This window comes from Tympanuchus pallidicinctus, unplaced genomic scaffold (assembly GCF_026119805.1).
Source record: "Tympanuchus pallidicinctus isolate F22 unplaced genomic scaffold, pur_lepc_1.0 scaffold2, whole genome shotgun sequence".
Lineage (NCBI taxonomy): Eukaryota > Metazoa > Chordata > Aves > Galliformes > Phasianidae > Tympanuchus > Tympanuchus pallidicinctus.
Window position 1 is genome coordinate 35827252 of NW_026294721.1, and position 23935 is coordinate 35851186.

A 23935-nucleotide genomic window follows, 5' to 3' on the forward strand; every position below is an offset into this window, starting at 1 on the left:
CATATTTTGCTTTTATCACCACAAAGTCCATTTATTGCCTTGTTTAATCTAAAGATTATAACACACTTAAGAAAACAATCTCCCTCAGAAAAACAACCAAAGAACCAACTGACAGGGAGACTGCCATGTGGTGTCATGGCTGACAAATGGGAGAAATCAGCTCGTGCCAATTGCTCCGTTGCCACACCGGTGACAGGCTTGAATGAGTTGCTGGGGGTGGCTTGTTGGCGCCGTGTGCGTTTTTTCATGCAAGGCTGTGTTGTAAACCTCACTGCTCGTCAAAACGTGATACAAACTGCTCTTTATAAAGCTTCTGAATAAAGCTGTTCTTTCATATCGTGCAAAAAATGACCCAAAGCCTGTTCCAGCAGGAAAACCACGGGCTTGCTGCTTGGAACCTGCCGCCCTTTTTGAAGGGCCCTTCACACAACTAGGTGATGTGAGACTGCAGCCACAAAAAACTGCTCAGATGCCCACCCCAGCTTACCCTTCCCCAGTGATCCTGCTACTGCTGCCCTTTGTACCTGAGAGTGCATCTCACTCATGAGCACGCCACAGCTGCGGACCAGATGCATGTGGCTGTGCTGTCCCAATTGCTGCCATGCGTCTCCCATTCCCTGGTGACCACAAAAATCAGCTGCCCTCCATGGCAAAGGAGCAGGATGTGCTGCTGCTGACGATGTGGGGCTGATGCTGCTGATGGATGTGGGACTCGAGTGCAGGATCTCCCTGGCCTGAATTAGACAAATTGGTTACACAAGTAAGTCCTGCACAAAAAATCCACGCCACATCTTTTCCCTAAAAGGGCATCCATTGCAAATACAGTTGTGTGCTACAGGCATATGTTGTGCTGTATCTCATACTGCCAGCAGGCTCCTTAGGATGTGGTATTGAGTGTTAATTCTTAGCCAAACGCATGTTTTCGAATACATTTCCAGAGGACTGGCAATGTCTGCTTAAATAGAAATCCTTTCTTATTTGGAAAAATACAAGTGAGAGTATTGCAGCTATCTTTCACCGATATGCATAGTGAATCATCTGAATGTGCATTCTGCAGACATTTAAACCTACTTTTATTTTGTATTAATACAAAGTAGACTGTCACTTCTAATTTATTGTTTTAACAAGAAGTAGACTGCAAAGGTCAAAATCATCTTAACTGCTTTAAAATCAATTATTGACTATTTTTCTCTCCTCTACCATATTAACTACCTCATACATCAAAACTGCTTTCAACTGCTTTCACAGATGGTCCAAATGCACAAAACCACAACTTAGAAAAAGAACTTTCTACAAGAGTAAAATCTGCCAAACCAAAGCAAGTTTCCTCATCACTGGTGCCATCTTTCTTTCTGATTTATGGAAATGCTATGCAGTTAATCTCGCTCAAAATTCATCAAATTGGAAAAATAAAAGGGTTGTTCTCTCTATAAAATGTTTATGACCACGCAGCAAAGTGCAAGCAGACCAAAGTGCAGCAATAAAGGATGTTTTCAACAGCATTGAATAATTTTGTGTAATTTGCTTTCTGAAAAGCTCAAAAATAAAACAACTGGTCCTGCTCAGTAACCCAGTAAATGCTGTTATGCTCAGAGCAGTGGCAGTTTGAACTCACTGAGTTGGAATTTCGAGAGTCGTTCCCTTCTGGAGAATAAGCGTGTCTGAGTACGGTTATGCTTTACCAGCCAAACACATGCTGAGATTTCATGCAGTATGTTCAGCGTGTCTGGCATAAGTTACTCAGCAATCTAAAAAACCTGACCACAGCACATTATTGCCAGAGGAAGTTTTTCTCCACTGCACATGCAAATGCAAGCTTTTTTTTTTTTTTTTTCCCTGAGAAAATATGGTTTTGTTGCTTTCAGACACAATTTGAGGACAGACTGCATATATGCCAACTACGCGGCCAAATATTGATTCTCATGTTATTTGGATAGCAATCCCCTAACATACTGCATCTATCACACAATTACCTTGTCGCTAGCTCTTGAAAGTCTCAAAATACATATATGCACAAGCAGCTATGTTGATGAGCGTCGTTCCCTATACAAATAACACACAGTTGGGAAAATAACCTAGTTTGTACCTTTTGGGTCAACAAGATGCTCTGACAGTTCTTTGTGCAGATGAAATTCGGAGTTCAGAAGTGTAGTTTTGCTTATCTCTGTGTTTCTTAGCAAACCAAAGATAGCGTTCCTGAACCGATGATGTTGAAAGCTCTGTGAATTCTGCTATTGTCGGCAGATGAAACAGGACTGAGCTTAAATTCAGCATGCAACTAGCTGCTTAAGAATGTATTCAGCTCCAGCTGGTTGAAATCCTAGATAAAGTCCTCTCTTTGCTCTGGCCCTGCTATTTCTAAACTGCATGGACTCTACTACACTCTACTACAGCATTCAAAAAGCACTCAGGAAAAAGACTTGCACACTTTACAATAAACAGGCTATTTCAGTTTCTGAAGAAGTCAGGGCAAAAAGAAGGTGCATTTTTTTTCTATTCTCTTCTTTTCTAGAATACGTTTTGAACCACCATTTCAAGTATAGTACAATCACCATTTTTCATGTGCATACCTGCATTCCCAGCAGACTACAATCAAATCTCACAAGATTTGTTTCTAGGACAGACCAAAATATCTCAAAAATAAATTGAAGGAAAATTATCCTCTGAAAAGCTAACATCCCTAAATTTCTCACTTTAAGACCTGACATAACCACTCACCTAAACTGTGAACAGAGCCCAAAACTGCGCTATGGGAGACAGCAAGTCAAGGACTGATGCTACCTTGCACATGGTGGTCAAATAGTGACATGGAGACTTTTGGAAACACCTCAGACAGAATTTAATCAGTTCCATTTACAAATAGAATCATAGAATCATTTAGTTTGAAAAAGACCACTCAGGTTGTCTAGTCCAATTGTAACCTTGCTCTTGGCTCAAAGTGCTCAACCATGTGCTTAAGTCCACTTGTGCGCCTTAAAAACTCTATACAATAATTACTGAAGAAAAAAATCCAGTGTGAGATTCATCTCTCATATCTCTGTATCTTTCTCTTTACTTTCTGTAGCCTAAAGGTCTTAGACACCTTATTTGTTCCGAAATAGAAGGGCTCATTTTTTACTATGGTCATATAGAAAATCATAAATAGTGTCATGGCAATAAAAAAAAAATAATATCTGAGCAAGATAAATCCATCAATGACATGAAACATTCCTTCACTTCTACTCTTTCCTTTCTTAACTGATAATGTTTGGAACAAGGATTGTACTTCTCGGCAGCCTGTGAATTAGCCAACATTCATGTGTTATTGTTTTCAAGCAGTTAAAAACTGCTCCAGAGCCTCCGATCTGCAAGCCTGTCTCCAGTAGTTTGTTGGATTGAGCTGGGAGATAATGGATTGACATCATTCCTGGTCTTGGCCAAGTGCTGTTGCTACAGTGCTCAAGGTCATTCACGGCTTACCTCTGTGTGTGCTGGGTGATCTACAGCAGCGCTCAGCCGTGCTGATGTGTTCATCGTTCTCTGAAGGCAGTGACCAATGTTGAGCAGCTGGCTGTTTGATCTTCCCACTGCTTTGCAGGCAGTACCATGCTGCTCAGAAAATTAAAGGGGAAAAAAACACCATTGAAAACATTTATCAGCTAACGTCATAGAACCACGCTTGACCTCCATATCTTCTCTTGTTCCCCAAAGGCAACACGTGTAAAGCGTTTCCTGTCTTTCATGTTAACTGGAATGCATCATGAGGTCCAAATGTACAACCTGCTGTCTGTTTTAGTCATTAGGCATAATTTTCTTTGTCTCTTGATTAGAGCTTCAGCCAACTGTTCACTGTTGTAATGCATAACTCTTTTATTATTCCCTCCCTCCCCGGAACAAACGACTAACTAACCAGTCAGGTTGAAAGTTGAAATTCACTCAAGGCTGCTGTGTCTTACACTGTCTTTTTTTTCCACATCAGCACATCCTCCTTTGCTCAGGACCACCAAAACAGAGTAAATAACGTCCACCTTTCCACCTTCTATTGAAAGGCTGAAAAACAGATGGTAGTTAAAAACAATTAAAAGGAACTCCTGGATTTCAAGATATGTTCTGCCCCCATATCCGTCTGCTTGAGCATGATAGTTGTAGGTTACTGGCTGCAACTTGGCTCTATATTTGCGGATTTCAGTAACACTGAAGGAGTATTTTTCTAGAATGACGCCCAGTTTGCAGAGACATGCTAGAAATTAAGAAATTAAGCTGTTGTGTTATCTTCTCCATCTGCAGTATGCTGGAAGATTGCTCACAAAATTGTTACTTGGTATTTTCACTTCTGACCACCTTCAGACTCAGCTGACAACAGCTTAGAAGGGTCGTAAAACATACACAAAGACAGCAAAATACCAGCCTGGCTATCTTTTGATCCCAATAGGCGATACGCATGTACTGGTTATGCCCTCATTCCACTAACATTATGTATATACATGCAGTAAATGTCCTTAACATGAAAGAAAACCTTGGAATTCCTGATCATACTTATGATAATAAATCTTCATCAGTGATCTTAGGTTCGAAAAAAAACAAAACTGAAAATTGTGTACAGGCTGAACTGTTATCGACTTTGAAAACTAGATCAGCCAGAAGAATCTTGCCCTGGAAGTGATGAAGCAAATACAAATATGTATATGTGCATGTAAATGAATGAATGAATAAATAAATAAATACATACATACATACATAAATAAGCAAACAAATAAATAAATAAAGCTATCCATGAGGCTATCCCCTAATTCCTAAGATAAGAGTCTGTACCACAAGGAGCAAAGTTAGCAAAACTTGAGTTCCTTTGTTCCCAATGTCTCCACCCAGTGCAATAACATAACCATCTGCTCCCTTTGCTACAGCCCTGGCTGCAGATACCTGCAGTGGCCAGTCTGGAGACGGAGACGTGGGCTGGCCCTGCAGCTCCCATCAAACCCTTGTAACTGATGGTTTCTGACAGTGCTTCTGTGTGCAAGAGCACTACCATTAATTTTTTCCTTCTAACCAGTTTTCAATTCTCATAGACCTCATAGGAAATTAAGGTGATTAAAACCTATCTCAACTTCAGCTGGAACTGCTCATCCACCTCCAAGGCTGATGAAGGAGAGGCTGGCCAGCCGGTTGGATGCAGAGGGCTGGTTGTGAAGTTACAAGTAGCCCATTCCTCTCATTCAGCACAAACAGCCAAGCTCTGAGCATTAGAAGTATAACAATCTGTGACCACGTTACATCAACAGTTGAACAGCTGTTTTGTAACTTATAAGGCCGTTTCATATTTTCTTGTTTGCTGCTTGACATCAGCCTTTGGAAGCAAGCTGAAAGACTCCAGCTTACCTCACCCGCTCTTCTGCAGACACAGTGGTGTCACTCCTCTGTGTCCCATCTTATATCTCAAGGACTGGTCTCATTTTGTTTAGAATTACAAGGCAGAAAACAGACAAAAAATACATTTCAAATGCTAGGAATATCTGCCAGTTTTCTCTTTCACTTAAAAACTCTGTCCTGAAAGGAGGAAAAATATTGAATTGAATTATTCCACAGCAGCAGAAGTTTCAGCCTTTCCAAGAAAAGTTGCAGGATCCCAGGCATACGTCACTTCTTTGGAAGTATGGGATACTACAGCTATTTTTGCTCAAGGACTTCAACCAGAGCTAGCAGTCTTTAACAGAAAGTGCCTGCTCAAGCCAAACGCCTCTCAGACTTCCTTTTCCCAGGCCTCGCCTGACCATACCTATTTACTTGAAAAGTGTGAGCTCTGGTGGAGTACAGGTGTTAAGTTATTCCATTGGCAGTTACTTTCCTTAGGGACGCCTACCTGTGCGACCTGCTGTAGAGAACCTGCTTTGGCAGGGGGGTTGGTCTCGATGATCTCTGGAGGTCCCTTCCAGCCCCTGCAATTCTGTGATTCTGTGATTCTTATAGCTCAGATTAATTAATTGACTCTCACTATCCACTTAGGCCCTGGATTTTCTTGTTAATTTTAAACAGATACTACACAGGTCATTCTGGGAAAGCTGTCATAGAAAGAATTACAAACATCTTTTAAAGCAAGATTCTGCCTACAAGACAAATGTCTCTAATTCAATCCATCAAAAATTGTCTGAATAAATCAATAGAGCAATAAGATCTGCTTGCCTGATAGATGGTATCTCTACTCATAGAAATTACTTAGTTACTTCATCATTCATGGAAATTTGCATCACCATCAGTCACGTTTGTTATTTACAAAGCTTTGTGTAAGGTTAAAACAAAAGAAAAAGCAAATAAGCATAAAAGTCCATCTCCAATACTTCAGACTATGGCAAATTATCATCTTCCAACAGCAAAAAGGCTATGGCAGGTTGGAGACATGGTGTTTGACGCTGGCATTACCATCAGGTATATTCATACTGTCCCTTAAGCAAAGTTTATTCACTAATTTATTGACTTAGTCTTGCAAAATCCAATCAAATCGTGTGTCCTTTTCTTCGATACTGGTTTTATTTTCTGTGAACTCTATCTCATAGTTGGCTCCAAATAACAAGTTTGATATCACATCCAAATGGGATCTGAACTACTGCACAAGATATGTATTTAATACTTCACATGACCACATCTAATTTCAGTAAGCGTAGTCACAATACTGCATTACGTAGTCCCATATATATACGTAGTATACGTGTATATATATATATATATATATACGTAGTCCCAATACTGCATTCAAGCAACAGCAAGTCTTCACTTGCTGTTCACTGATTCAGGGAATATAGCTTTTCCATATTTTGAAGTTGATTTGCCACAATGTCACATGTTCAGCCTCAAGTGCAGACATTAGTCTTTTTCTATTTATTTTTTTTTTGTGTGGTCAGCTTAGATAAATTGACTGTGCCATCCATAGCTCTACAGATCATAGCATGCAACCCAACGTATAGTTTGGAGTCACAGTATAAAAAACACAAACCCTTAACTACTTCCACAACATTTCTAAGTCACAAACTGACTTATTGAGAAAGGGTAGACATTGCATTTCAACTCAGTCTGTCCATTTTGACCATCTACATATACCTGCAAACAAATTTCATGATCGCTCATAAGTTACAGCCCCAAATTTACAATTGCTACCTAACTGTCATGGCTTTATGATTTTTGGTTATCGATATTCCACATCATAACATCATGTAGTGCACTGGGAGTTTAACTGTTAATGCTCCAGTTCTGGGCACTGTCCGGAAGAGAAGAAGAGCTACATACCCCAGGGGGCTCTGCGGTCAGAGAGGAGATATAACCCCTGGCAAGGTCATCTGATGTGAGGCCTATCCACCTTATGACACTCTCATTATATTTGATTTACTAGCTTTAATTCTAGTTATATTGTAGTGTGTTATCTTGCATTCCGATACTATATTTAGTAAATTAGTTTGTTCTCCTCAGATCGTTGCCACTGTTTTTCACTATTTTGGGGTCCCCTGTTTTCTTTTTCCAGAGGTGCGGCTTATGCAAAATCCCTCTGCCCCATTAGTCACGGAAGCGGGCTGAACCAGCCCGTAAACCATTGACACTAACAGATATCCAAAAAAGCACACCTAGGAATGTAACTTAACCCAGCAGTGTTCAGGCCTCTTTAAAAATAGACAGTCTGACAAAAAACCATGCATCTAAATGACTTTGCAAATTAATGGGTAAGCAGTTGTCACCCCAGATAAACAACATCTGACGGGCAAGATGGATGGCTGTGAAAAGTAACCAAGAGCATTTTGAGAAGACAAAATCGATACTGACCAAATCAGGCAGAAGTCAGAGCAGAGGCTCAACAGAAGAGAAAATCTGTGGAGGATAACCAATAGTGCTGGCTTATTTTAAGCATGTCTTACAAAGCCTTTCACTGTAGCTTTGTCCAAAATCAAGCTAAGTTTAAAAATATGTATAATTGAAAGTGATTTATAAGTGCTTGGGTGGCAGCGACAGGGCAGACTGAAAGACATTAACATTAATGTGTATTTTGGGGAACTTGGAACAAAAGTAATGCCTTATCTTCTATGAACTGCATAACTTGTATGAATTACTCAGTGCCCACAGACTAAAAAATTTTGCTAAAGGAAAAAAGGTAGCCCTCTATTTCTTTTGATCATTGAAAGAAACGGGACTGTGCTAAGGGGAAAGCGAGTCTGGCACATTAAAAATCATTGCTAAGGAAAGCACTAGTGGCCAGACCACACTCGTGATTCAGTCAACTGCCTACAACTAGGCAATAGGAATGGTTTAAATTCTCAGCTTTTCTGAAGGATGAAGCTTTCTCCCTACTCATCTTTGTCACCATATGAAGAACTGAGAGAGCGTCTGGCAATGAAGAACACGTTAATCATGTTATTGTGACAACCACAACTGTTACGAAACAGATATTCTTACAGCACATACTAACCTCCCCTGACACTTTTTTTTTCCTCATTCAAAACCTGTTGAACATTCACTTCAAACACACTGAGACACATCTCTAGAAAATCACCGATGCCACGAAGAAATCTGTTTCAGGTATGTGCAACAGAAGCTGCCTGTAATACGCTAGTGGTATTTATTGTCTGGATGTACCTTTGTTCCCAAATCTGAAGTCATGCAAATATTTCTCAGAAAAGATGTCTTTAAACAGTCTTCAGGAACAACCAACTGTAAGACAAAATGTCTGACTGAAACATATATATCTTTGATTTAGCTCTATAATTTATTCTTACCTGAATATTTACTCTTTACAGTGGAAAGCGATAGGGAAATTTTTGAATAAAGCTGAGCTCAAACACACACAGTGTGAAATTATTGTCAAAGCTAATATTTAAAGTTTTCAAATGTGCTTAACAAATATTACAGAAGCAATGTCTGTAGAATAATGTGGATGGACAAAAATAGGATTGCTTTTGGAACACTTTGGTCTAGGAAGAATTCCTAGCAGACTGACTCTTCTCCTAGAACAGACACCCTACTGGACATTGTGAAGTGTTATAACATTATCTGAAAAGGCATTAATGGAAGCAGGGTCAGTCATCACCTTCCATGGCCCTACAGAGTGCACAAGAGGGCTTGCTGCTGAACATCCAACCCGGCCTACAGTCTCCACTCTGAGATGATGAATGGCGTTTCTGCTCCATCACTTGCAAAATTTCCAGTCTTTTCATACTGCCATTATACTGCATTTCTGTTAGGTTAAATGGAAAATAGTTGTGCTACTCACACATGTTGCACATTCAAACATTCAAATGTTGGTAATTTAGTCCTGACTGCTACAGTTGGTCATTTTGAAAATATCTTCTACAGCCACTGTACAATTATGTAATTATTTGCCTGCTCAGTTATCACAGGCAGGAAAGTGAATATAAATTTTGGCAGTGAGAAATCAAAGGCAGTATAGAAAACCAAGTGCTGTTCACTGGGCTCATAAAGCTAAATCACATCTGCATCTTCGCTAGGACTGCACTGCATGGCCTGACAGAAGAGTACCAGGAAAGTGTCAGGGATCCAGACTCCTAACTACTCTTCCTCCACTCTGCTCATGAAGTTGCTGAACCCCTTTTACAGCTGAAGATGGAGCCTGGCTAGATTTTGTCATGCACTTAAAAGGTCCATAGTGAGGCAGTCCTAATCATAATGTGCAAGGACAGTAACGATGTTACTCTGCCATTTGCTCCTTTACAGCTACAAGTGGGACAACCCCGTTTTATGTATTAGACAGCGGATTTGCTGAACGCTCAAATAGGGATTACACAGTATTACTGGAGCAAAATGATCTTTGTAGCTTTGATGAAGACTCAAAGGGATGGGAACAACTGATGACAAGATGGTGCAGAGAAGAGTCTCTTCGTAAGTCCATTAATAGGTTCTATGACAGGGACTACAGTAAATTCAATTTTTTCCAACAGTATTAGTCTAAGTGTAACTTTCAGGCAAACTTTCTACAAAAGAGAGAAATAAAAGAGAGATATAGGAATGAATAAAGAAGAAAATAAGAAAGAAAGAAGAAGAGAAAAGAAAAACAGAAAAAGAAAGCTTAACGAAGCAAGGACTCTCTTCCAAATTTTTGTAGAAATGCCTTGCTGCTGAAGATACTAGAGAGGACTCAGTCTAGCAGCCAGAATGTTGGAAAGCAGTTTAGTGTTGAAGCAAGGCAATTGAAGAAAACCTGCTCTAAATGTTAAAATCTAATAATTCTGTCTTACAGGGAGAAAGAGTCAGGAACCCAAAGTAAATATCCACTTGTCATAGCAGCAAATCACTGGTGTCTGCTAACTACAAGTTTGAAAGATGCCATGGAGCAAGCAAGGCAGTTCTAGGTGTATTTGATTAGTTTAATAACTGAAGAGCTTGAGTTCTTTCCTAGAGTCAACAAATTCAGCAAAGGGCCTCTACATTAATTGCAACCACATCACGTTCTTTTGGAATATGAGAAACACAACAATCCCTATAAAGACTGTAAAACAGCCATTGTCATTTGGGGATGCTATTAATCAATGCATTCTCGTGTATTTTGCCTTCACAGCTCCCTTGCCTAGATTTCAGTGTAACAGCTCACTGGGTTTTAACTCAAAGCAGAATGGCCATGTACAGCCATGCAAGAGGTCAGTGTTTTCATTCCAGCACTCTGAATGTTTACCTCTGACCTCTCCTGCCAAGGGGAGACCCTGACATGTCCGCAGGCATTACAAGCACCACAATGAGCAGTCCCACAAAAAGGATTGGAAATACCTCCTTCATTCTGAGAGTACCTTCCACATTTAGACACTCCCCACATTGTTGCTTTTTTCTCCACTCCTAGAAAATCAAGAGGTGCTACAAGAGGAGAGAGGCTAAACTCTTCTTGCACTATCTCAAATAGGCTGTTTTTCAATAAAGAACAAGGCTAGGCTCCCAGGCAATAGAAAACATGTAGAAAGAGGGAGAGATGACTAGTGTCTCGCAGTGCTGGTATAAGCTAAACTACTTTGTACTTCAGTTCCTTAGAAATTGATACACAGGTTATAGCTGACCACAGACAGGACAGGCGTGAACAATATCGCTTTGCAAAAAGCTTCAGATACCATGCTGAGCTGTATAAGTGGGAACACAACTTGCAAGGGAAACAATCTCCTCACTTATCTGAGCAGCCACGGTAGAAGCCCTCAGCTGTCATACTGTGTCTACTTTCATGCACCATACTGCAAAGATCACAGACTATCCTGAATTGGAAGGGGCCTGTAAGAATCATCAAGTCCAACTCCTGGCTCCACATAGGACCAAAGATGTGGTTTAATGGGGGGAAGAAGCCAGAAGACAGAAAAAAATATCATCGAACAATACAAACTCTGAGGAAGAGCTGACTATATCAGAGATTTTCAGCCCAAAGAAGAGTGGACAAGTGAGTGCAGATAAGTCTTGATGGATCTAAAATGCTGCTCCACAAAAAGGAACATGTTTATGTTCTCCATACGCACCAGGGAGTAAGACCAGAAATTATGTAAAAGACAGCCTGGAATACTTAAACTCAATATTAAGGCAAATCTTTTGTCATTAAGAGCAAGCATTTGCCTAAAAAAGCTGCACTCTTGTCTTCACTCCTTAAACAATTAGGGTTGTTTTTTGTTGTGGTGGGTTTTTTGTTGTTGATGTTGTTTGTTTTTGTTTGTTTGTTTAGTACAGATCTCATGCTTTAGGGCAGGAAATCAGATTTAAGGCCATCTCAAAATCCGTTCTGGTTGTCTGACTGTACAGCTCAGCAACCTTCACTCCCAAATTTCCCACTCACCATTTTAATAGTCTTCTGTATCAGCTTAAACTCCTGCACAAACCTCCCAGGAATGCTGAGCAGATATATTTGCACTCCTAAGACGTTCCCTGGGAAAGACAGGAATATTAGTCATTTAAGTTGAAAAAAAGGAGAATAATAATAATAATAATAAAATACAAACAAACACAGAACAGAAACCAACAGTGATCAAACAGGATTGTTATCTCATTAAGAAGTAAAACATGAGACAGAAAACACACTTGATAAAATAAGGTAGTGGCAGGCACTCCAGTAAAAAAAAAAAAAAAAAAAGTTACAACGGTGATGTTCTGTTAGCAAGCTGGAAGCTACTATATACCCTTGCTGGAGCAGAGAAGTAAAACTCATTCTGCCAGCTTGAGTCACAGCCAGCGTAGCGGGGGCTGCTGCTTGGTCGCACTGGATATCTACACACTGCACTGGCTGATTTAGTGCCACTGTGCTTTGCAGTATCAGTAGCTGAAGCATTTTTCCAGACACAGAATCACAGAATCACACAGAATCACAGAATCACCCGGGTTGGAAGGGACCTCAAGGATCATGTAGTTCCAACCCCCCTGCCTAGCAGGGCCACCAAACGTACACATTTAGATCAGGTTGCCCAGGACCCCGTCCAACCTGGCCTTGAACACGTCCAAGGACGGGGCATCCACAACCTCCCTGGGCAGCCCGTTCCAGGGCCTAACCACTCTCCTTGTAAAGAACTTCCCCCTAACATCCAACCTAAATCTTCCCTCCTTCAAAAAGGAGGGAAGAAACCAGAAAGCAACTTTGTGTGTTACAGGATACCTTTGGAGTGCCTTCTATATCCCTCCCTTTTTGTTTCTTTCCTTTTCCTGATAAGTAAAGTAGGAATTATTTAGTTCAGATTTACTTCTTACAACCAATCTGTTAAAGAAGTCCTCTGAGCCTAGCAGCCCATAGCTGGGACACCAGCGCTCTTATCACAGAAACATGAAGAAGAGGACGAAAAGGATCTCAGTTAGCCATTCCCCACCCATAAATCAGGCAGGCAAAAAGAAGACAGCTGGGTAAGACAAGCCTGCAATAGAGTTGTTCTTCCATGTGGCTTTATGGAGCAGTTAACTTTTATTACCTGGTAATTACTTTGTGAGATTTCAGACAAGCTGACTCTACAGCCCACATGACAACGGGGTTGCGTGGGCAGCTGGCTTGCGAAGATCCTGCTGCAAGACTGATGCTGCAAAGGGGGAAGCTGGTCCATTGGGAAAACTGAGTCCAAGAATATAGCTTGGCTATACATCGATACAGTTAGTACAAATACCAGCTCTCAAGGCAAAAATAGAAAATTAAAATGGAACCTGCAAAAAGAATACAGTGAATAGGAAGAAGGTATCAGATGCAGACTTAAAGCACAGAACAATAAATGTAAGAACAATAAGGCCTGGATAGCAGGTGAGCGGGGACTGGGGGACAAAAATGTGCCCATTAACAGAAATGCAAGGAGCCTCAGAGCTGAGATGGGAAGGCTAAGATCCGTGCTGCAGAACAGACACGTGCTTATAATGAGACCACTGTAGCTGGTCCAACAGTGAGCAAGAGAAGTGAGAAGTGAGTTAGAAGAGGAGAAATGGCACAGGGAATATGCACAATTCTAAGCAGAAGCAGTATACTCCATCATACAACAGCTGTTGCTTTAAAACTTTGGGTACTACTAGCAAGAAAATTGTTTGATATATTTTTCTTCATTGTTCATTACTACAATGCTATTTCTTCATGAAGGCAGTAATGCAGAAGATTTGTGAACAGAACCTGATAATACTTGAAGGATCAGTAATAGCATTTTTCTCTGTGGAGGCATGGATTTTTCTGAAACGTGAGCATTTTGGGGGACCTCAGAGTACTTTCAGTGAACAGATGCCAGTTGATTACTTAGTAGACCAACAGAGATGTTTTGATCCTGTGTACCTGTTCTAAACTACATTTAAACCTTAAAGATAAAAAGATATCAAACAATCCTAACCCATGTGATAAACAGATGCCAAAGTTTCCTAGCTCTTCTGTTCATTCTCTGCAATAAAAAGCAAAAGCTATGGTTGATTTACTGTGCACTCAAATGTTGGGAGAATCCAGGAACATGTGGGATCAGTTTAGGTCGGGATCAAAACCCCATAATTTAGCAAGAGAGCAACTTCCAAACTAAGCTCATGTTTTTTCAGCCTGTACTTTTTGTGCTGTTACTATGTGCCAGTACCTCGTAAATGTCCTAAAAACTGAAACAACCCTATTCTTCATGGGTAGCAGCTTTTGCCCCCCTAACTTAGAAATACCCATTCTAGCATAATTCCACATCGGCAGTCCTTGCAGCTATTCAGTTGCAATCTGACCTCCAGGTCTGATGGCAGCTGAGCTGTTAACAGAGTTTTCTCATTGCCAGTAAGAGAACAGAATCTTCTGTTTTTCGTTTTTGTCTAACATCTATCTCAGTTCAGCTAAGACCTCTGCTCCCCTGTAGAGTTGGCCAAAGAGTGGGAGATCTCAGAGATAAGAGCGAGACTCTAGTTCCAGCAGAAGTATGTGAGAGAGAGGAGTAAGCTACAAAAGCAGCTAAAAGACTCTCTCTCATGAGCTGCTTCGTCTGTGTAACACAGATAATAATGCACATTTGAAACGTTTTGATTTCTGTACTGTGTGCTCATCCACATGGCGTTGTTAAAGTCTGGTTATTTCCGATCCCACTGCATTAAAACAGCAAGCTCAGAAGAGTGTTGTGCAGCAGACAAATTGGACACGCATCAGAGACCCAACTTGAACATATTTGTTAGAGGAATGGTGCTTTTTGATGAACGCTGAGAGCCAAAAACTTGTCTTTATCACAGAAGTTGCTGTCTGCAGGGGGAGGCATGGCTGAGAGCAGTGCTGGGGGAAGAGCAGCCAAACGACTGGTATCTCACTCAAACAACACAGGGACATGCTGCGCTCAGGAAGTGGTGGAAGAGTGAGCAAAATCACACCACAGACTAAATCAAGAGAGACCTCTGCTCTGCTTTGTACAGTCTACAGCTGTTGCGACACCCACAGACTTATTTGAAACGTAAAACATGAGCTGAAAATGAGCTGTTGGAATATTTTTTGTTGTTGTTTTCTTTCTTTTTACCATTTGAATGTGTGCAGAAGATATACTCTGTGTATTGAATGGTTTCCTAAGAAGAAAATTACAGAGGCAGGAAAAGTACCCTGGGATTTATGCAGACAGTGCATTTTCAGTTTCAGGAAGGAAACTTTGGCAAGTTGTTATACGCGTTCACAAAATGGTCTCTGAAAACATGTGAGTGGGGAGCGCCATGATATTTGTGGGATGCACTGAAAGGCAGCCAACATGGCAAGTATCCTGGGTGCTTCTCTGACAATAATGAGCTTTATCAAACTTTGGCTAGTGATGTCAAAATATTTTCAGCTTGTAGTCACGAAATGGGCAACAAGCATACAAGCTCACTGCTTCGTGCTGACATATGTTAAGTCTCAAGAGATTAAGTCCTCATCTGCTTCCAAACTGTGTAAAAAACATACCTTTTCTTCCTGCCCATGCTTTTGAAGTGCAGCAGCCCAGACACAAGTTACAGTTTCACAGGACTTCTACTCTCAGATATTTCTCCTTACATAACAGCTTCAGTGTAGACCTGTAGAGGAAATCATAGGCAGTTTTCAGCGTGTGTAGCAAAACCAAGCCTTCGTTGAACATGGATTTGTTGACATGAGCAAAAATGCTTTGACAGGCTGATAACTGAGAAGTTCAGAGTGTTGTAACAGGGACAGCACAGAGCCTGTAACTAAAGCAGTTTGTGCTTCCCTGAAATAAGCTGGGCAGAAAAATACCAGATTTGACCTAAACTTTCCAAGACTGTCTTTGGACCTGGTACAATCGATTACAATGTGAATTATTCACTGATGGACAAAGTTGAAATAAAGCACAAACCTCTTGCTGGTACTGATTTAAAGAAGGAGCAGCGCAACACTTCTGATAGCCTACTGCAGTCCTAGTGACATTCCTAGCATTGTCAGGTATTTTGTGAATGTGGCTTTTCAACTTCAGAACTGAGACAATCTATAAATTGAACAAGCTGGATCTACCAGTGATCCTACAGCACTTCTGCCTGCTTTAAGTAAATAAAAAACAAAACAACATCCTGAATCACTCAACCCTCAATCACTTCTCTAATGAGCTATAACGTATTAAATCATAGGTATGAGTCAACAGTATCATACTGCTGGGAAAAAAATGGAAGACCATTCCAGGAAAAATAAACGAATAAACAGCAGTATCATCTGTAAAGCACATGGCACACCACCGGCATTCAGCTCAGTGATGGGAAGCATGTGACTTGGCTGCAGGCACCAGAAATTCAGGAGGATATGATACAGACAGGGTAGAAAAGAACAGAAATAAGGATGTCGAGGAGTCGTGGAAAGGTGGCTTATTAGAAAAGGCTGAAGGACAAGGGCTGTTCACTCTGGGACATGAAAAGAAACCCTCAAGGTATTTTACAGAGGTTTGCAGATGTGTGGAGCAGTTAAGAAGAAAGGAGTAGTTTGTTTTACACACTTTGGCCCCTTAAACAACATTAAGCTCAATGAAGACCGACCAGTGCCAGAGACACAAGTGAGCCAGCACCCCTGCTGTGACTTTTACTGTACCAGGAATTATGAATTTCTACAATATTATTTAGCTACTTTCCTCTCAATCTGATAGTCATAAAAAATCCTCTCAATCTGATAGTCATACATTCCTCGTATTCATGTAAGTATTTGCTCGGAAGTTGCCTTCCCTCATGGCCAAAGCAAGAGAGTGCTCAGTACTTCCTCTTCTGGTGCCCACCTGGCCCTCAGCTTCAAGCTGCTTCACTCTGATCTTCCTCTTTTCTGTTTGCTGTTATGAGTTCATTAGTGGTTTGCATATCTTTGTCTCAGTCTGCTCCTCCAGCTGTTGGGAAATACACTGGGTCCCCATCCTTGACCCAGAAATGTTCTCTGCTCAGCACAGCTAAAATAAGAGAGACTTGATTGTTTCCATGGACTAATCAGCTCTCACGTTAGAATCATACAATCATTAAGGTTGGAAAGAGCACTAAAATAATCCAGTCAAACTGTGAACCCCCTGTGAAAGCTCTAAATCACGTCTCTCATTGCCACATCCACCCTTTTCTTGAATACCTTTAGGAACTGTGAATGACTCCACCATCTCTCTGAGCAGCCTGTTCCAGTGCATCACCTCCCTTTCTGAAAAAAAATTCTTCCTGATATCCAACCTGAATCTCCTCTGGTGCAGCTTAAAGCCATTGCCTCTCATCCTATCACTGACACTTGCTCTGGAAACACAGGTGAAATACACTGTATAGGAATGTAAAGTACCTAGAGTTTACATAAACATGGAGCAGCAAAATGCAAAATACAAGGCATCCAGTTCGTGTTCTAGTGGGAAAAACAATAACACTGTTAGAGATAAAAGCAAAGGAACAAAGAGAAAGAAAAGAAATAAAGGAATTTGTGAAAGTATCTAGGACATTTCTCTAAGGTTAGACCTACAGCTGTCCAGACCAACACAGGCACCCACGAGTTGGACACAACCACATTCCCATTAGTAGAACACACACAGGAGTCTGCACACACACTGTGTGTCTGCTAGCACAGCAGGAGCTTAATCTGGAGGGCAAGTGAAAAACAAGTGAATTACACTTTTTAAAAGTACTAAGTCAATCACCCTGGAGAGTGGAGGTTCAGATCTATAGAGATCATTGTAAATCCTTTCAGATGAAGTAAATTTGTTCTAACCTACATAAAATTAAACTGTGAAATAATCTAGGAGAAATTACAAATCCGTGCACGGTTTATTCTTGGTGTCCTCAATTCAGCATCTACTCTGAGGCTCCACGTCCTGGCAGACATTCGTGCAGTCCCCGCCACTTCCAGTTCTTTCCCCACCACCACAGCCCTTTTAAAGAGTGAGGCACAGAATGCTCCCATACACAGAAACAGCACAGATGTTGGAGCTAAATGGAAACAAGTGGTTCAGAAAGGTCCTGGCACTCCTCCTTCTGTTACCCAAATGCAGTCCTTGTGCATGTTTACGGTACAACTGAACCATCTTAAACAGCTTAACATGTATTCCTGCTATGTGGCATGGTTCAGTGTTGGCTGTGCAGGGACAAATAACTCCTAAGGAGATTATCTTGAGCAGACAAACATAGATGACAGCCAAAAATTAAAGAAATTCTGTCTTTCATTTCTACTTAACATTTTGATTGATTTATTGTAAAATACATTTCCTTTTTCTTCAATCAACATCCCTATCAACAACACTTAAATAAATATATGTACAATTCACAGAATTGTAGCATCATAAAGCTTGGAAAGGACCGCTAAGATCACCCAGTCCTACTGTCAACCCATCTCCACCATGCCCACTAAGCCATGTCCCTCAGTGCTGCATCTCTGCATTTCTTGAACACCTCCAGGGACAGTGACTCCACCATCTCCCTGGGAAGCTTGTGCCACTGCATCACCACTGTTTCTGAGAAGAAATTTTTCCTAATACCCGACTCCTGGCATAAGCTCAAGGTCATTCCCTCTTGTCCTCTCACTGTTACCTAGGAGGCCAATTCCACCTCACCACAACCTCCTTTCCGGCAGTTGCGGAGCCATAAGGTCTTCCCCGAGCCTTCTCTTCCCCAGACTCCCAGCTCCCTTAGCCACTCCCCATAAGACTTGTGCTCCAGATCTTTCACAATTTCCTTGCCCTTCTCTGGATGTGCTCCAGGGCCTGAATGTCTTTCTCACAGTGAGGAGTAATTCTTGCTGTAGTAAAACAGTTTTAAATGATTCAAAAAACTATTGGCTGGCACACAAAGCCTCACGTTGGCTGCAGTTTCAACCAACCATCTGAGGCTGTCTGTGCAGTAAGCATATGTGCGTTCCAGCAGGTCCCATGGATATTCCCCTCAATAATGAGAAAGGGCTCCGAGGAAATGCTCACCCATGAGCAAATGTGTCCCAACTGATCTGCTCCTGACACCAGTTCTAGCAAGCTGCTTCTCAAGGGTGTTTTTTTTTTTTTTGCATGATGCAGAAGAAGCATGCCAAGAAAATATCCTTAACCGAGCAAAAGCTTCCTACAGATTAGGAACAGCAGGACAGGAGGGACTCAAAGAGAACTACACCCGTGGGAGGTTGCTCTCATCCTATGGTAGTTGAAAAGACATGGAGTAGCAGCCTGAGCAAGCTGTTCAGCTAAAAAGACAGCTAATACCTTTGGTTTCACACTCACTGGTATTTTGAACATCTATAATAATACAAAAAAACCTCCCAACTTTCTAGCTGTAATAAGCCAAGAGAATCATTGCCAGTTGTTAAAGTTTTCCTCTGATCATAATGCATTTATTTTTCCTGAGTTTTCTCACCATGATTTTTTTTCAGAAAGAGACTGTCTTTCTTTTTGCAAACCCAAATCATAAGTCTTTCATAAACTGTCCCCCAGAAAGCTATTGGCAGCAACTGAAAGGATTTTATTCTTGTGTAAAGGCAGAGCAGTGTTATTTCTAAAGGAGTATTTTTTAAAATTTATTTTTAGAGGTAACATTTTTGCATTTAAATGTCCTTCTACCAAGTTAAAATGATTCCAAGCACCTCCACCCACCTGAGTATTCCATTTTAAATTTGGGGAAAACAGAGAAAGGGAGCAGGTAAGGAGAGAAACAATTGAAAAAAGAGAAATCTTGTTCAGAATCTTGTGTAGATAAACAAATAATGGAAAAATATTTCAAATTTTCAGTGTGCAAGTACCTCAAGTTCCCAGCAAATCTGTCAATGACAGAATGGACAAGGAGCTGAGAACTTTCTTGGAGTCCATTCATAATCCTATGTTTGCATTTGGCAAACTGTCTCACTGTTACATCTCTTCCCCTTTAACATGAATATTATTCTTGTATTACACAAAAAGTATTGGTTTTTAACTGCTAATCTTCCAGCATTTTCTGTATCATCGGAACAGACATAAAAGTTTTCCAAAACTTGCAGAAAGTTGTTCAGGTATTTTCCTGAAATGAAAACATTTTATGCAGTCTGAGTTTCTTCTGTATTTTAAATGACTCGCACTACTTTTAATAGCATGAATTTAATAGTTTTCATTATCTAGAGCCCCCTATTTTAAACAAAAAACATAGGTGATAACATTCTTGTATTCATACCAGGCTGCTCATGGAGGTGACAGTCTTTGTCCTTGGAGGTTTTCAAGAAAGTGGTGGATGAGGCATGAAGGAACAAGCTCTAGAGCTGTCATAGCCGTGGCCTGAGAGTAGAACTAGACAATCGTCTTTCCAATTTTAATGATTCTATGATAACAACATATATTACTTTTCCTCTGTGTATTTTCATTTTATACACCAACTATGTGTTGATTCTTGAAGGGTATCCACAATTTCTCGTAAGGGGGGCACATTATTCAAGTTTATTCTAACTGATGCAGTTGTGACTTTTTAACACAATGGAGCTATTCATACTAGGGAACCACACTCTATGCTGGATCTCAAATAAATACACCAACTCAGCTAATGTGAATGCTAGTATTTCGCTGAAACTTTTTATTAGAATTTCATCTGGGCAAATCCTTCATCACAGCTTCATCAGCCTTCTGGGGAGAGCAGAGATTCCTGTGGGATGTTTAAACCCGCCCAGGTAAGTCAAAATCCATCTCTTCCCAAAGAGAAGAGATGGATTCATCTGCAAAATTTTTCACTACCTATCTTTCTACATGTCTTTCCCCACTAATGACAACTTCAGCTGAAATGAAAAACACAGACCATGATAGTCTTGTCTTGGAACCTTTAGAAATAAAAGCAGCTTTCAAAATGCAAAGAAGCAAAAAGTAGGTTTCAGTGGAACTTCTAATAGGCTGTGAATTACACTTGCGCTTAATTAAATTACTGTACTGAATCCGTTTCTGAATTAAAGCGAGATACTCTTCTGTGTTTATTTTGTTTGGATAATTAAAGACAGTAACAAAACAGGTCTTTAGAGCTAAGGTAATCTGAAGTTTTAGCAATTAAATTTTTGTGTGTTTAAGCACCCAGCACCAGCAAACGCAGGTATAGGTGAATGTTGTTCTTCAGCTGCTCCCCTCTACTATGAAAACAAAAGCAGAAAATTATTGAGAACCTATCTTACTCATCCGGAATAATCTGGGAATACTTTCTTTCAGGCCATTAAATGGTCTGAAATGTTGTTCCCCCTGGTACTCGTTTTCTGGGCCCTCTGAAGGCAACAAGCAGGAGTATAAGCTATTTGCTTATTTAACTCAAGAAATAGGAAGATACGTTGAAGAGGTTGCTTTTTCTTGAGAGAGGGATAACATTTTATATGGACTTTTATCAAACCCAGTTCTCATCTCTTAGGCTCTTCCTTACCGTCTCAGTCAGTTTTGAAGCTTTTCTATACCAAGTTTTTTCTAATGTGCCTTTGCTAATACCTATATTTATCATCCACTACGTCTATCTATTTTTCCGACCCTCCTCTGCACAACAGCACCTTGCACGTTATTTCTGGTTTCATGGGAGGAACCCCATGAAGACTGGTTTTAATGAAGCAGCCTCTGCTCTCCCACAGGACACACAGAGGAATCATAAACCATTTAAAGGAAATGTTGCAGCAGCAAATCCTGAAAGGAAAACATACCTGGCTGGTTGAAAGGCTTCATAAAGTTTCCTGCATGATGTTATCAGGGAGTTCATCCATCCCCTGGAGGAACTGTTTCTTGTGCTACCACAGTCATACAGCCTTCTTGTGAGTACCAGTTGAAGTGGCAGTAAATAAACTATAGAAACAGAAAAATACAGGGCTCTTTCAAACCAGCATCCCCTCAAGATCAGGGAGGAGAATAATCACCACAGAGGAATCGTTGTTTATTGTCCCTTAGCCTTACAAAAATTTATTGGAAAAACACAGACTTTGAAGGGATGGTTGAGAGGAAAAAAACTTGGTTCCAAAGACTGCTTTCTGTGGCTTGATATTTCTAGTACTTTCTGGTCAAATTTCTTACTAGTGTCCCCTAGTTTTCTAAAACTCTGGAGTGACCCAACACCTCCTGATTATTGCACATACAGTGCACAGTCTCAGGATTATCATTCTCTACAGGTGCATTAATTTCCTTCCTTTTCCCATATATAGACAAAGGCACTCCCTTTTCCCCAAGTGAGGAGTGCTGATTAGCAATGAGCAATTATAAAATGAGATTCAATTTATCTATAGGAGAATACAGTGTTTTTAAGAGAGTGATATTTCATCCAGATTTTTTCACTTCAATAACTCTTCAGAACTGCTTGGGTGTTAACCCAGGACAAGCAGTAGTCATTACGTTACCGTGGAATCTATGTTTACTACTTTATCAAAAAAAATGCTTGTTTTTGCATCCACGGTGATGAACATACTTTCCACATTTATCATTTTATTGGTAGCAATTTTAAAATGTGCATTTATCCAGTTATCAATTTTCCTCACATCATAACTTTTGGAAGTCTTGGTCTCTGTTTTCAACATCAGCTATAGAGACATTCAGAGTAGATCAAGGGCAGAAGGTGCAGAAATGAGTGCCTATAACATACTGTTCTTTCTGAATGTTTTTCTAGAAATAACATGCCTGTTCTAATATACTGGGAAAATACTACGCTGACTAATAAGCCTTGCTGTTACAAGGCTATATGAGCTTATTACTTTAAAAAACCTCTTCAAACACGTTTTATATTTGCTGTCCACTTTAAGAGTGTGAATTACCTGAGATCAGATAGAAGTAGATCAGATGGTCAAGATTTGTTGTTTTGTCCCACAGCTACTGGAGAAAACACATTTTTGTCAAAGAAACCATGCTGCCTGAGGTCAGTATCAGAGAAATATATTCAGGACTCTTTACCTGAACCCAAGACTACCAAGCTTGACTATGCATTAGGAGGCACTGTAAATTATTCAAATTAATATGGGTCACAAATCTGCCAAAACCTTACTAAATTCTATTTATATGCATTATAAAATCTTTCCAATGTCTTGTGGAAAAAATTACTTTTCCTGTTAAAAACTTATTTGTAACATGGAAATGTTTTGTGAATCATATTTGTCAGCTACACGAAAGGCCACCAATTATATTACTCTCACGAAAAAAATTATGCCTTTTAGTGTTGGTATCCTAACAAAACTCATACAAGAATAAATCACTCCACCTAGAGAAAAAAAACAAACATTTGCAAATCGGATTGAAGCTCTTTTGCAATAAGATGCCTTTATGTCATTCCATTGCACATGAAAACAAAACACTGCTTTTACCAATTTAGTAGTCAGTTCTGTTCAGTAGGTCCACAATAGAACACAAAGCTGCATTTTTCTATTTCTTTCCCTAGAATATGTATCTATAGTGGTAGCATGATTAGAAGGTCTAAAAGTCTTTTACTAAAAGAGTCAGCATGGCTCTTTTAGATGGCCAGTGTTGTTTCTGTTTGCACTACATAAATATTGCCCGTGAGTAGGGGCCCAAAACTTGAAAGAATCTCTTAAACTGCTGATTGTAGTCTTCTGCTACCACAGGTAGACAATCTGCTTTTCACTAATATCAAAAAAAAAAAAAAAAGCAAATGAATATATAGAAAACAAATAGGAGCATAGGATCTTTTGCTGTAGCACCTATCTTACCATTTTTTGGACAGAACCTTCTCATTTTAGCCAAGGGCTAAAACTGTTAGTTTCTATATGGTTGGTTAGGCATGTTATCTACCATCCTACCTATTTCAGAAGATTCTCCTTTCATTCTCCTCATCTTCCCTGTTCACTTCTCAGAATACGCTCTAGCTTGAATGAACCTTTCTTGCAAGTCGACAAGAAAAATGGCGCAGCCATCCAAGCATACACTTCCCAAAGTCTGCTATGTTGTATGCAAGAGGGTGTTTCTGCATAACACACACCAGTATCACTCAAACATTTCACCTGCTGCAAGGAAGTCACCTTCTTCTTCTTGTACTCCAAGAAGAGGATGTTCTATTATTTTTAGACCAAACCTCACAACATTAAGTCATTATTTCACCAGTGCAAGGGCAATTCCCAGGATGCTCTGCTATTCAAAATGATCCCAGTTGCAGTATACAATTGTGGCTGGTA

General features: G+C 40.2%; 1 long non-coding RNA gene across 2 annotated transcripts; it reads right to left on the reverse strand.

Moving 5' to 3' along the window:
- Positions 1-7340: 7340 nt before the first annotated feature.
- On the reverse strand, positions 7341-22841 carry LOC128079926 (uncharacterized). 2 transcript variants are annotated; one of them, XR_008206378.1, is made up of 7 exons: positions 21473-22841; positions 15320-15429; positions 12885-13110; positions 11768-11856; positions 9041-9187; positions 8590-8664; positions 7341-7827 (listed from the first exon to the last, which is right to left on the reverse strand). It is a non-coding gene; the product is annotated as an uncharacterized LOC128079926 (long non-coding RNA). The 2 variants fall into 2 exon arrangements; XR_008206377.1 differs by having other exon boundaries at positions 7341-8664.
- Positions 22842-23935: the final 1094 nt, after the last annotated feature.